The following is a 15,253-nucleotide window of genomic DNA, read 5'->3' on the forward strand; positions in this document are numbered from 1 at the left end:
TGGGGAGGCAGAAGTTGTTAAGCAGATGAGGTATGCTGTAGGGTAAATGCTGATTGGTGGGTTTTGCAAAAGGTAGAAGTTGTTACTTGCGGTCAGCTCTGCTTGTCCCGAAATAGCGGCAGAACCGCGAGAGCAGCAGATGGGCAAAACAGAGGTTGGTCGTGTTTATCACATATATGGTTGCCCAAAAATAAAAACAAAAATTTTGTCACTGCTCAGTTTCCTAAGTGAGATCATTTTTTCCCTGACTTCTTAGGCCTGAATGCTTAGCTCTTATTTCTCTCTACATCCAATTCTTGGTTCAGATTCACTCATAAACACATACCTCCCTCCTGCCTGAACTCCAGACTCATACATCTGACTGACACGAGGCACCTCCACTTGGATGTCTAAGGTGCTTTTCAAACTCAACGTCTATAACTAAGTTTCTGATTTCCCCCGACTCCCCACCAAGCCTGCCCTACTTACTTGGTCTTCCCCATTCCAGTTGCTCATACTCAAACCTTGGAACCATTCTTTATTCCTTCCTTCTTCTCACACCCCACATCCAATCTGTCAGGAAACTCTACTGGATCCACTTTCAAAAAAATATCTGTTATCTGAGCAGTTCTCATCACTCCCACTGCCAGTTCCCCTAGTCTCCTGCTTGGATCATTGGAATAATCTCCTGACATGTCCCTGCTTCTTTCTCTGCCTCCCTGTAGTCTTTTCTCAGTACAGTAGCTGGAGTAGTGCTCCTAAAATGTAAGACATCATGTCATCTTCCTGCTCACACCTTACAGCTGCTCCTGGTCTCTCGCAGAGAAAGACCAGGTTCTTACAGTCCCAAGGCCCTACAGAACCTGACTATACTGCCTTTCTGACTACATACTGCATGACTCTTACCTTCACTTACCCTCTCCAGCCACTCAGTTATCTTGATGTTTCTGGACACCTGATGGACATGCATACCTCAGGATCTCTGTAGTAACTTGACCCTCTGTCTGCAATGCTTTTGTCTCTGATACCCACATGTCTCATGTCCTCACCTTCTTCAAAGCTTTGCTCAAATGTCACCTTCTCCATGACAACTCCACTAACCACTCTATTAGAAATTGTAACTCACCTCCCTCCCTTGCTTCCCTGATCCATTTTTGGTCCATGTGCTATTCTTTCCAAAGTACATAACATCTTCTAATATACTATAGAGCTTAATTATTTATTCCATTTATCATTATGTTTTTCTATGTTAAATGGTAAGAACAGGGATCTTGACTGTTTCATGTGCTTTCTCCAAAGCATCAGAACTGTGCTTAGCACAAAAAAAGGCATTCAAAAACCTGATGTTGAATTAAATGAAGCTGAAATGACCATGTTGCTCAAATTAGAAATGGACAACATGAGAAAAAAAGATCCACAGGTTATTCTCATTCTTAAAACTAGATATAAAGCTTCCAATTCATAAAAATAGATATAAAAATTTGAAAATTACAATCCAAATTCTCCAATATATAAAAAATTAAGTTGTGTTTAGTGCAAAGATGTAACTTTGTATCAACACTGAAGAGTTCATTTTATTAGGGTAATTTGCTACATGAGTGGTTATCTCACTAGATAAGGAAAAAGCACTTTATAAAAGTCAAAATTCGTATGTCCCTCAGCAAACCAGGAATAGAAGGAAATATTCTTAACTTTTAAAAGAAGCATGTTACACCCACACTCAATGGGAAATTTTAAAAGCATTTCCCTTGAAACAGAGAAATAAAACCAAGAAAGTCAGCTATCACCATTTTTATACAGTATTTTCCAGAAGGTATTAGTCAGTAATCTAAGAAAAGAGGAATAAATAAAAATCACAAGGATTGGAAAGGAAAGGAAAAATATCACCATTAGTAGGTAACACATTTTTAGATCAAAATTCACAATAATTGACAAATTATTAAAATTAATGAGTTTAGCAATATTAATGTATCAGAATTCAATTTACTTCTATATTCTAGCAATAAAGTAGAAAATGCAATTTAAGAAGAAGATGCCATTTTCGACAGTAAAAGCAACAACATCAAAGACAAAGTATCAGTACAAATCTAACAAAAGATGTGCAAGATGTTACTGCTGAAGTCTAAATAAAAGAAGAGATACGGTTATGGTTAGAAATAAGCAATATTTTAAATATAGCAATTTTCTCCAAATCAATGTGTGACTAAATACGTTTCTAATAGAAATTTAATTAAGCTCCCCACAGCAACACGGCTTCGCTTCCTCAGCTCAGCGACAGGGGCCTTGCCCTCAGCCGCCGCCGCCGCCGCCGCCGCCGGCCAAGCCCCGCGGCCCGCGGCCGCCATGCAGTTTATGTTGCTTTTTAGTCGTCAGGGAAAGCTTCGACTGCAGAAATGGTAAGTCCCATTATCAGACAAAGAGAAGAAAAAGATCACAAGAGAACTTGTTCAAACCGTTTTAGCACGGAAACCTAAAATGTGCAGCTTTCTTGAATGGCGAGATCTGAAAATTGTTTGCAAAAGATATGCCAGTCTGTATTTTTGCTGTGGTATTGAGGGTCAGGACAATGAACTAATTACCCTGGAAATAATTCATCGTTATGTGGAATTACTTGACAAGTATTTTGGCAGTGTGTGTGAACTTGATGTCATCTTTAATTTTGAGAAGGCTTGTTTTGGATGAGTTTCTTTTGGGAGGGGAAGTTCGGGAAGCATCCAAGAAAAATGTCCTTAAAGCAATTGAGCGGGCTGATCTACTGCAGGAGGAAGCTGAAACCCCACGTAGTGTTCTTGAAGAAATTGGACTGACATAACTCTCCTCCCCTGTTGATGACTTCTTGTGGCATTTCACACCCTGTAGATGGTCACTGTCTTCATGTCCATGTTAGCTAATGGTGTAAGATGACGTCTTGTCAGCGTTACAGTTCTGCTAAGCTGCTTCATTCAGGCCTACACAACTTTTTTTTAAAGGGAACTTTGGTTAATCAAGTGATAACAAGGGACTTACATAGGAATTAGAATGAATGCAGAAAAAGAAAAGTAACTTTTCTTCCTATTTTAAAGTTTATAGGTCTCTTTCTCTTAATCTGATTATGTGCATCTATGAAAATGACAAGATCAGGCAATTTATTACTTACTGTCTTTGGCAAAAGAAACTTAAATTATGTGAAACCTGATTTTATGAAACCAAAGACCAGTGCAGCATTTCACTATATATGAGAATAAAGGGAATTGACATGTCACATATCAAATGAAGGAAAATTTCACTGTATGTTGAAACTTTAAAGAAAAATAAATTTATACCAAAGACCCTTATTAGAAACTAAATACCTTAAAACAAAGGGAATACACAAAAGACTAAAATGTAATGATGCTGTTTTACACTAAAAATTGTTTAAAAGACTTCTGAACCTGGGACGGGGAACAGAGATCAGCTGTTTCAATAATAGTAAGTATGTTGTTTTTAAGGCCAAGGAATATTTGACTCCTGAGATAAATTTTTTGTGGTCATAATCATTTAGTCACTTAGTTGGATTATTTTTGATGCCCCCAAAATAAAACGGAAATGTTGACTTACCAGGGATTTTTAGTAACAGTTTCTTGTGAAAAGTGTGTTATTCTCTTCACAAAGTGTTGCATAAGTCATTGTCTAAAGCAAGGGTGCTCGTTACAGCCAAATTTATTTTGCCCCCCTATTGCTTCTCTCCACTTAGAAACAGAGCAAATGTTAGGGCAGCTTCCTTCCCCTCCACGACACTGCCTACTTATCAGAAGTCATAAACACCACCTTTCATACGAAAGTTGAGTTGAATGAGATAAAATGGCATTAGTGGGCCCTATATTTTTTAAGGCTATACAGTTATTTCAGTGTCACTTTTATACATACTTCTATATATGTAAACATGTCTTCACAGTAAACATGTCTTCACAGTTTACACTTTCATTTGTATGCTGGGCTGGATTAAGCTTTGTTGTGATTGTGACCAATATTCAGGCCACGTGAGCGTTGTCTTATGACATTGCCAATTAGTTATAATAAATGTTCAACATACACCAAAAAAAAAAAAGAAATTTAATTAAAATAGTTGCCTTCTATTGTGGAATTTGACAAGTTGATTCTACAATATATTTAGAAAAGCAAGTGCATATTTGAGGAGTTAGGGACACATTTGACATACCAGCTATCAAGCTATTATAATGTTACAGTAATTATATAACTATAGTAATGTATAATAATTAGCATTGAGGCAGAGAGTGATAAATACACCAGTGGAACATAACAGTCCAGAAACAAGCCAATGTATATGTGAAAATCTGATATATGATGGAATTGGCAGTATAGCTCAGCATGAAAAGGATAGACAATCCAATAAGTTGTACTTCCATGATTTCTTATCCACATGGGAAAAACTAAAGTCGATTCTTCCCCCATAACATACACAGAAATCAATTCTAGGTGGTTCAAGGATTTAAGTGTTAAACACAAAACATTACATTTCAAAAGACAATGTATATTTTTTATAATCTTAGGAGTAGGGGGTGAGTCTTAACTAAGACCCCAAAGCAAAAATAAAAAAGAAAAGCACTGACAAATTTTACTATATTAATGGTAAGATTTTCTGATTATCAAAAGACATGACACAGAAAATGAAAGCAAAAAACTGGGGGAAGGTATTTGCAAGCCACTAACTAATAAATGACTAGGCTCCAAAAAATATAAAGAACTCATAGAAATTAACTAGATAAAGACAATCAACCCAGTAGAAACATGGAACAAAACCATGAACTAGTCTTCCTTAGAAGAGGAAACAAAATTGCTACTATATATGTGAAAAATTACTTAGCTGCATTAAATGAGCATATTAAAACCACTACAAGATGATTTTTCACACCAAATGGGTTGATAATAACTGAATAAAGTGAGAATTCCAAGCTTTGGTGAAGATATGTAACCCAAAAGCTCTTTAACATTCTTGAGTGCAGTGTAGATTGGTTTAACCACTTTAAAAAACAACTTGACATTATCTAGTGCATAGCAATTCTGCTTCTAGGTATACGCGCCCCCCCCCCCCGAAATTCTTGAATAAGTGCTTCAAGAGACGTGTACCACAATGTTCTTGTTAAACCATCAAGTCAGGAACTGTGAAAGCATCTGAGATTTCATCTTGCTTGCAAGCTAACAAGTTCAGTCAGTTTCATAGATGCTACTAGAAAGACATGAAGCACCAGAATTAAGAGGAAAGATAGTTTATTATTCACAGCAAAAGTAACAAAGTAATACTGTAGCCCTCAATTCCCACAGGATGGTGTGGTGAGGGCTGGGTGCTGCTCGTATAAGAAATAAAAATGCATTATGTGGAGGAACGCTGAGAATAAGAAACTCTAATCCTATATAAGGGCTGCTGACAAACCTGTCTGTTCTCCCTTCCAGAGAGCGACACTATTTATTAGCCTGAAATGTAAGCAGGAAGGAGGCATCTATATCCTTTTTACCCTGGGATGTCTTCAGGAAGGGGAAGCCTCTACTTTTAGTATATGAGAACATAAATGAATTAGTTCTAGAGTAAGTCACTAACCCAATCTATCCAGGGCTATTTACTTATGCAACTATTCCTAAAATAATAATAGTGGAGCAAATGGGCTGTTAGAGCTTACAGATTTTGCAGCTGGAGAGATGAATGGAGAACCGTATCTTCATAGTTCACAACAACATGTTTGTAATAGTAAAACAAAGTAAAACAAAACCACAATGCTTAATGACAGAAACCTAGGTGAATATATTGTGGAATATCAAAATACAGAAATACTATGCAAGAGCTGAAAATGAAATGAAGAGTGACTTTCATCAACATGTATGAACCCTATTTTAAGGAACAGAGAAATACACAGAAACGTATACATTTATCTGAGTTCAGAAAGAGGTAAAACTAGTAAAATCATTTGATTAGAGTTGTACATATAGAAAATACAATCATAAAGGAAAAGAAGAGAACAATTAACATAGAATAGTGTTTAACCCTGAAGGGAAAGAAAGGAAACGTGTTTAAGGATGGTCACAGAGGGTTTTCCAAAGGTATTGGCAACATTATACTTCTTGAGTTCAGTGATGGGTATTTTTTAAATGACTGCTCTTTAAACTATACATGAGGTTTATATACAATGTTTTGCAAATGTGATATATTTCACAGTTAAATTAAAAAATAGTTCAAAGACTAGATTACAGATTGGATAGAGGGAAAAGGCAGAAAAACTTCTACATAAAAGAATCCCTGATCAATATTCACTATACACCAGCACTGCTGGTTGAATAGACTTCCTGGTCAGACTTCTTGAAGCTACCCTCAGCAGTGAGCAGGGCAATGAATTAGCTCCCTTACCCAGGTTGGGGGGCAGAACCAACTCCAAGGCTGGCAAAGCTCTTTGGGGTCTTGACCACTGGCAAACTGAGTGCGATGGTGAAGGGGGAAGGGACTTGTAACAATCAGCACTCAGATCTTGGCAGAGCAGATTCCATCCTGCAGTGCTTAAGTGGTGGTACCAACCAGCATCTTTGTTCAATGGTAGAGCCAAGATAGTGATGCAATCTTATCTGGAAACTCCATAGGGCACAGGAATTTCTGTTTTGGGAGCTCAGGTAAATTGCCATACTGGCCCAGGAGCCTGGTTTGCCCCCACTCCTACCCACATCAGGCAGTGGAGCTGAGTCAGAGCTTTGTGTATCACTAAGTATGTAGATCCCAGCCTCACCCAACCAGGAAGTCTGACCTGAGCATTTTGGAGTTGCATAACCCAGCATTTCAATTCCTGAATGGTGCTCTTAAATGGAGAGCCCACGTGACAACACTGACTGTCAGCAGAGCAAGGCAGATGTCCCCATTTGGCCACAGAACAAGGGACATGAGTCATTTCTCCCAGGAGAAGAGAAAAAAAAGGTGCAGAAAGAATATTTAAAGCAATAAAGGCTGAAAACTTTCCAAACTTGGAGAGGGAAGTGGACTTTCAGATCCATGATGTCCAAAGAACCAAATCAGTTGAACCTGAATAGGGCTACTACTGAGACACATAATAATTGAATTGTCAGAAGTCAAAGACAAAGAAAACATTTTGAAAGCAGCAAAAGAAAAGACAAGTTACATAGAAAGGAACACCCCCAAAATAATAAGGCAGATTTCTCAACGGAAATTTTTCAGGCCAGAAGAGAAAATAAGATGCTATATTCAAAATATGGGAAGAAAAAACAATATGTCAACCAAGAATTCTGTACCCAGCAAAGCTGTCTTTCAGAAATGAAAGAGAGATAAAGACTTTTCTGAACAAACAGATGCTGAGGGAATTCATCACTAAAAGACCTGCCTTATAAGAAATGCTAAAGGGAGTTCCTTGAGTGGAAGTAAAAGACATTAACTGGTGAAAACATAAGAAGATAGCATAAAACTTAATGGAAATGGTAAATATATAGTGAAAGTTAGATTCTGTAATGTGGTAATGGTGGTGCATAATTCAGTTACAACTGTACTTTGAAAGTTAAAAATAGTAAAAATAACCATAACTATAATAATGTGTTATTAAATAAACAAAAGAAAATCTGCAAACTGTAATATCAATAACCTAAACTGCCTAGGGAGAGGAGAAGTTTAGGAATGCTGTAGACATTAAGTTGTTAGTTTAGAATTAGATTTTATAATTCTAAGGTGTTTTTGTAAGCCTCATGGTGACCACAAGGGTAAAACCTGTACATTACATAAAAGAGCATGATTAAGAAGTCAAAGCACAAAAAAGACAAGAATATACAGTGGAGAAAAGACAGTTTTTTCAGCAAGCAGTGTTGGAAAAGTTGGACAGCTGCCATGTAAATCAGTGAAGTTAGAACACTCCCTCATACTATACACAAAAATAAATTCAAGAGGGCTTAAATATGTAAACACAAGACAAGACACTATAAAACTCTAGAAGAAAACATAGATAAAACATTCTCTGACATAAATCTTAGCAATGTTCTCCTAAAGCAGTCTACCATGGCAATTGAAATAAAAGCAAAAATAAACAAATGGGACCTAATTAAACTTATAAGCTTTTGTACAACAAAGGAAACTATAAACAAAACAAAAAGACTATGGAGTGGGAGAAATATTTGCAAACGATGTGACTGACAAAAGCTTAATTTCCAGAATGTACAAATAGCTCATACAACTTAATAACAAAAAATAAATAAACAACCCCATCCAAAAATGGGCACAAGACCTAAACAAACATTTCTTTAATGAAGACATACAAATGACCAATAAGCACAGGAAAAAAATGCTCATTTTTTCTAGAGAAATGCAAATCAAAACTATAATGAGGTATCACCTCACACCAATCAGAATGGCCATCATTAAAAAGTCCACAAATAATAAATACTGGAGAGCATGTATAGAAAAGGGAATCCTCCTAAATGTGATGTGTTTTGGTGCAGCCATTATGGAGGACAGCATGGATATTCATTTAAAAACTAAAAATAGACTTACTATATGATTCAGCAAACCCACTCCTCAGCATAGCGCTAGAGAAAACTCTAATTCAAAAGGATACATGCACCCCAGTGTTCACAGAAGCAGCACTTACAATAGCCAAATCATGGGAACAATCTAAATGTTAATTGACAGACGATTGGATAAAGAAGATGTAGTATGTGTGTATACAATGGAATACTACTAAGCCACAAAAATAATAAAATAATGCCATTTGCAGCAACATAGATGGAACTGAAGACTGTTATTCTAAGTGAAGTAAGCCAGAAAGAGAAAGAAAAATACCATATGATATCATTTGTATGTGGAATCTAAAAAAGTGAGAAAACTGAACTTATTTACAAAACAGAAACAGACTCATAGACATAGAAAACAAACTTATTACCAGGAGGGAATGGGTGGAGAAATAAATTGACAGTTTGGAATTTTCACATTCCAACAACTATACATAAAATAGATAAACAGCAAGGCCCTACGGTATAGCACAGGGAACTGTATTCAATACCTTGGAATAGCTGATAATGGAAAACAATATGAAAATGAGTATGTATCTATATATGTATAACTGAATCACTATGCTGTACACCAGAAAGTAACACAACATTGTAAACCAACTATATTTCAGTAAAAAATAAGTCAAAGGATACTAATACCAAAACACAAATAAGACAGCAGGATAAGAAACAAAGAAAAATGAATCTACCAAACAGCCATAAAACAACAAACAAATGGGAATATTAAGTCTTAATCTAACAGTAATTACTTTAAATGTAAATAGATTAAATGCTCAATTGAAAGATATAGAATGTCTGAATGGATTAAAAAAAAAAACCAAGATTCAGTAATATGCTAACTACAGAGACCCACTTTAGTCTTAGAGGTGCACAGACTGAGAGTAAAAGGACAGAAAAAGCTATATCCAGCAAATGGTCACCAAAAATAAGCAAAGGTAGCTTAATTACATTGGACAAAATAGGCTTCAATCTAAAAATGTTAAAAATATACAAAGATGGTTATTATATAATGATAAGTGGGTCAATCCATCAAGAAGATATAACAATTTTAAATATTTATGAACCCAACATTGGATCACCTAAACTTATAAAATAAAAACAGAACAAAAAGGAGATATAACTAGCAATACAGTATTAGTTGGGGACTTTGGTCCATAGTGTTGTTCAAATCCACTGTCTCCTTATTGATTCTCTGTCTGGATGACCTATCCATTGTTGAGAATGGATTATCAAAGTACCTAAGACATATACAAAACATTCTGACAATAATAGAATACATAGTATTTCCAAGTGTACATGGAACATTTTCTAGTGTAGACCATATGTTAGGTCACAAAACAAATCTCAGCAAATTCAAGATGATTGAAATCATACCAAATAGCTTATCTGACAACAGTAGTATGAAACTGGAAATCAGTAACAGGAGAAAAACATGGAGACTTATATGTATGTGGAAATTAAACAACATTATATTGAACAACCAATGGATCAAAGAAGAAATTAAAAGGAAATAAGAAGTATCTTTAGAAAGAAAAATGGAAACACAACATACCAAAATTATGGGATGTAGAAAAAGCAGTGCTGAGAGAGAAGTTCACAGCAAGAAACACCCACATTACGAAGCATAAATGATCTCAAATAAACAACCTAATTTAATCCTTCAAGGAACTAGAAAAAGAAGAAAAAACTGAGTCCAAAGGTAGTAAAAAGAAAGGAAATAACAAAGATTAGAGTGGAAAGAAGTGAAACAGAGAACAGTAAAACAATAGCAAGAATTAACAAATCTATGAGTTGATTCTTTGAAAATAAATGAATTGACAAATCTTTAGCTAGACTAACCAATGAAATAAGAAAGAGAACCCAAATCTCCACAATTATAAATGAAAATGGAATTTTCATAACTGATACCCAAGAAATACAAGGGATCATAAGAAGCTACTATGAACTATATGCCAACAAACTGAACAACTTGGAAGAAATGGAAAAATCCCTGGATACATACAACTCATAAAGAACAAATCAGGAAGATGTAGAAAATATGACCAGTCCAGTTACAAGTAAGGATATTGAAGCAGTAATCAAAAATCTTCAAGTGAAGAAAAGTTCTGGGATGGATGGCTTCACTAGTGAAATTTACCAAATATTTTAAAAAGACTTAATACCAGCCCTTCTCAACCTCTTCCAAAAAAAATCAGAGGAGGGAACACTCCCAAACTCATTTTATGATGCCAGCAGTACCCTAATAGCAAAGCCAGAAAAGGACACTACAAGAAAAGAAAATCTCAGTACAGTATCTCTGATGAATATAGATGCAAAAACTCTCATAAAATACCAACAAACTCAATTTCCATTAAATTTATCATTCACCATGATCCAGTGGGATTTATGCCTGGGATGCAAGGATGGTCCAACATATGCAAATCAATAAATGTGATACATTACATTTATAGAATGAAAGAAAAATCGTATCATCATCTCAATAGATGTCGAAAAAAGCAGTTGGCAAATTTCAGCATCTATTCATGATAAAAACTCTTAACAAATTAGGTATTGAAGGAATATACCTTAATATAATAAAGGCTATATATAAGAATTTCACAAGTATCACACTCAGTAGTGAAAAACTATAAACGTTCCCTCTGAGATCAGGAATAAGACAAAGGTGCCCACTCTCACAACTCATATTCAGCATAATGTTGGTAGCCCTAGCCAGAGCATTCAGGAAGGAAAAAGAAATAAGTTACTAGAATTGAAAAGGGAAAGTAAAATTGTATCTATTTGTAGATGACATGAATTTATATTTAGGAAATCCCAAAGATTCCACCAACAAACTGTTAGATCTAATCAATGAATTCAGTAAAATTTCAGGATACAAAATTACCATACAAAAATCAGTAGTTTCTATACACTAACAACTAATAATCTGAAAAATATATAAAGAAAATGATTCAATTTATAACAGCATGGAAAATAATAAAATACTTAGGAATAAATTTAAGGAAGGAAGTGAAAGATCTGTTACTGAAAGCTGTAAGACATGGATAAAAGAAATCAAAGAAGACACAAATAAGTGAAAAAGTATCCAGTGCCACAGATTGGAAGAATTAAAATAGTTAAAATGCCTGTGTTATCCAAAGACACCTATAACTTCAATGCAATCACTATCAAAATTCCAATGGCATTTTTTTGCAGAAGTAGAAGAAACAAACACAAAATTTATATGGAGCCAAAAAAGACCTTGAATAGCCAGAGCAACTCTGAAGAAAAAAAAAAAAAAAAAAATGGGATACAGTGGAGGCATCCCATTCCCTGATTTCAAGCTATGTTATAAAGCTAAAGTAATTAAAACAGTGTGGCCCTTGCATAAAAACAGACACATTGAAAAACAGAAGTAAATCAAGAGCCCAGAAACAAACCCATCCATATAAGGTCAATTTAAATGACCTGGGAGTCAAGAATATTCAGTGGAGAAAACAGAGTATCTTCAATAAATGGTACTAGGAAAATTGATATTCACATATAAAAGAATGAAACTAGACCCCTAACTTATACCACTCACAAAAATTGACTCAAAGTTCATTAAAGACTTAAAAGTAAGAATAAAAGCCACAAAGCTTCTAGAAGAAAACATAGAAAAAACTCCTTGACATAGGTCTGGGCAATAATATTTTTTAGATATGACACCTAAAGTTCTGGTGACAAAATAAAAATTTTACAAGTAGGACGGCATCAAACTCAAACACTTATTAACAGCAAAGGGAGCCATTAACAAAATGAATAGACTACCTATAGAATGGAACAAATATTTTGAAATCCTAGATATAATGAGGGGTTAATATCCAAAATATATAAAGCACTCATACAATTCAGTAGCAAAAAAACAAATAATTCAAAAAAAAAAAAAAAAGGCCAAAGAAACTGAATAAACATTTTTCCAAAGAAGGTATACAAATGGCCAACAGATACGCCATTTGTTGGATGTTCAGTGTCACTAATCATTAGGGAAATGCAAATTAAAATTACAAAGAGGTATCACCTTACACCTGTTAGAACAGCTATCATCAAAAAAATACAAGCGGAACAAATGCTGGCAAGAAAAAAAAACAAAAAACAAACAACCCCCCCCCTAAAAACCTTGTACCCTAATGGTGGAAATATAAATTGGTGCAGTCACTATGGAAAACAGTATGGAGTTTCTTTTAAAAAATAAGAGAACTTCTATGATCCAGCAATTCCACTTTGGGTATTTATCAAAGGAAATGAAAACACTAAGAGATATCTGCACCTCTTTGTTCATTGCAGCATCATTCACAATAGCTAAGACACAGAAACACCCTAAAGTGTCCATCAATGCATAAATGGATAAAGAAGTTGTGGTAAAAATATAAAATGAAATACTATTCTGCCATAAAAAATAGAGAAATCTTGCCATTTATGGCAACATGGATGGACCTTGACAGCATTATGCTAAGTGAAATAAAGACAAATACTATAAGATCTCACATGTTGAATCTAAAAATAAAATTCATAGAAAAGACGTCAGATTTGAGGTTACCTGAGGCAGGGGCTTGGGGTGGAGAAACTGGAAGAAACTGGCCAAAAGGTACAAACTTCCAGTTGTAAGATCAGTAACTACTAGAGGATAATGTATTACATGGTGACTATAGTTAACAAGGCTGTATGATATATTTGAAGGCTTCTAACAGTGGCTCCTAAAAGATCTCCTCACAAGGAAAAAACATTTTTTTTGTATCCATATGAGATGGTGGATGTTAACTAAACTTACTGTGGTAATCATTTCACAATATATGTAAGTCAATATTCTGTATATCTTAAACTGATACAGTGCTGTATGTCAATTGTATCTCAAGAATAGTAAAGAAAGTAATAAAAAAAAAGAAACTGTGTTCTGTACATCCAATGGAATATTATTCAGTCTTAAAGAAGGGAAGTCTGCCGTTTGTAACAACATGAATGGACCTGGAGGACACCATGCTAAGTGAAATAAGCCAGACTGAGAACAACAAATAATGTATGATCTCACTTACATGTGGAATCTAAAATAGTCAAACCCATAGAAGCAGAGAATAGAACTGTTGCTGCAATGGCTGAGAGAAGGAGTAAATGAGGAGGTGATGTTCAAAGCCCAAAAAATTTCAGTAATGCAAAATAAACAAATTTTGGAGATCTGCTATGCAGCACAGTGCCTACAGCTAACAGTACTATATTGTATACTTAAATTTGCTGAGAGTAGACCTTATGTTAAGGGGTTCTTAACGCACAAAAAAATAAAGAAACAGGAGGAAACTTCAGGAGGTGATGAATATGTTTATAACCTTAATGGTAGTAATTGATTCACAAGTGTATACTTATTCCCAAACTCGTAGAATTGTGTACATTAAATATATTTGTGTATATTACATGTCAATCATACTTCAATAAAGAGTTGTGTTTTTTTCTTTTTTTAAATAGATGTAGCTGGGGCTACAGTCATCTAAAGGCTTAACTCGAGATGAAGGATCCATCTCCAACCAGTACATCGTTGTTGGAAGGCTTCTTCTTCAAGTGTTGGGTGTATTCCCATCAAAACATTTTTCAAGTGTTGGGTGTTTGCCTGGCAGGAAAAAAAAAAAAGACAGAGTACAAAGGAAGGACATTTGATCCTTGACAGCCAGGCCAGACAGTCCAGACCTCCAGCTGTGCTCTCAGCTGGCTGTCTTATTCTTCTGGCCTGAGGTATCTTTTGTATCCTGTAAGAAAGGAGAGACCCAGCAAGGACACCGTATTGTCCAGTTAAGCTTAATGGAGCAGGAACCATGATCTAAACCTTACAAATCATTTTTGGGTGGGTGGAGGAAACTTTAATAGGTTTTCATCAACTTAAGAGAAAAAAGCATAATGCCTTTTTTGCAGGTTTTGTTTGTTTGGATTTTTTTTTTTTTTTGGCCAAAACATTAAATAATCCTTGCTGAAATTACCTTCTTTTAAAACTGGAAGATGGACCCTGCATAGTTCTGTAGGCTTCTACTAACACCAAGGTCTTATTAAACGAATCTTTTATGTGGTGGAATTCTCCATCAGATTCTTTTTTTTTTGCAGTAACATTTCTGCAAAATATTTTATATTTATTTAATTTTTTCTTAAATGAGTATGGGTAATCAGAATAGGGCTTTTCTAGCTTAGAATCTGGGCTTTTGAGAGAAAAAGGTCCTTATTACATCTTGACACCATTTCTTCTCTGCACCATCCAGTGTTTTCTTCAACATCACTTGCATCCAATCTCTTCTTTGAGCTTCTTCCTTTCACGTGGTAAAATCTTCATGTCTCTGCTCTTTTTGAACAAAAGAAAATCCTTTCCCCAATCTTGCTTCTTCTTTTACAATTATCTAATCCATCCTTTCTCCTTTGGTTTCATAAATTCTTAAAAAATGATGTGGTAACACCTATCTTCCTTTCTCTTCTCAAGCCCTTTTTTCTTGAAAATCCTGAGTTCCTAATGGTTAAAATTTTAAAACATTTGGGTTTTTACAAGTTTCTAATTGCCATTGACTTTCTTCCTTTCCACTCACCCCCTGCCCTTATTTTTTAAATCCTAGCCACTCATGTCCTCTTCCTAAAATCCTTCACTTTTTGAAGCAGAATATGTCATGCCATTCCCTTCTCAGTATCAATCACAGACTCTCAGTGTGCTTTACAGAATCCATTGTTATCTACGATTGTCCCTGTTAATCACACCTCCAGTCTCTTTCCA

General features: G+C 35.2%; 1 pseudogene; it reads left to right on the forward strand.

Moving 5' to 3' along the window:
- The first annotated feature begins 2,322 nt into the window (after window positions 1–2,322).
- On the forward strand, window positions 2,323–3,168 carry LOC141576015 (AP-1 complex subunit sigma-2 pseudogene; annotated as a pseudogene).
- Window positions 3,169–15,253: the final 12,085 nt, after the last annotated feature.

This window comes from Camelus bactrianus, chromosome 35 (genome assembly GCF_048773025.1).
Source record: "Camelus bactrianus isolate YW-2024 breed Bactrian camel chromosome 35, ASM4877302v1, whole genome shotgun sequence".
NCBI lineage: Eukaryota > Metazoa > Chordata > Mammalia > Artiodactyla > Camelidae > Camelus > Camelus bactrianus.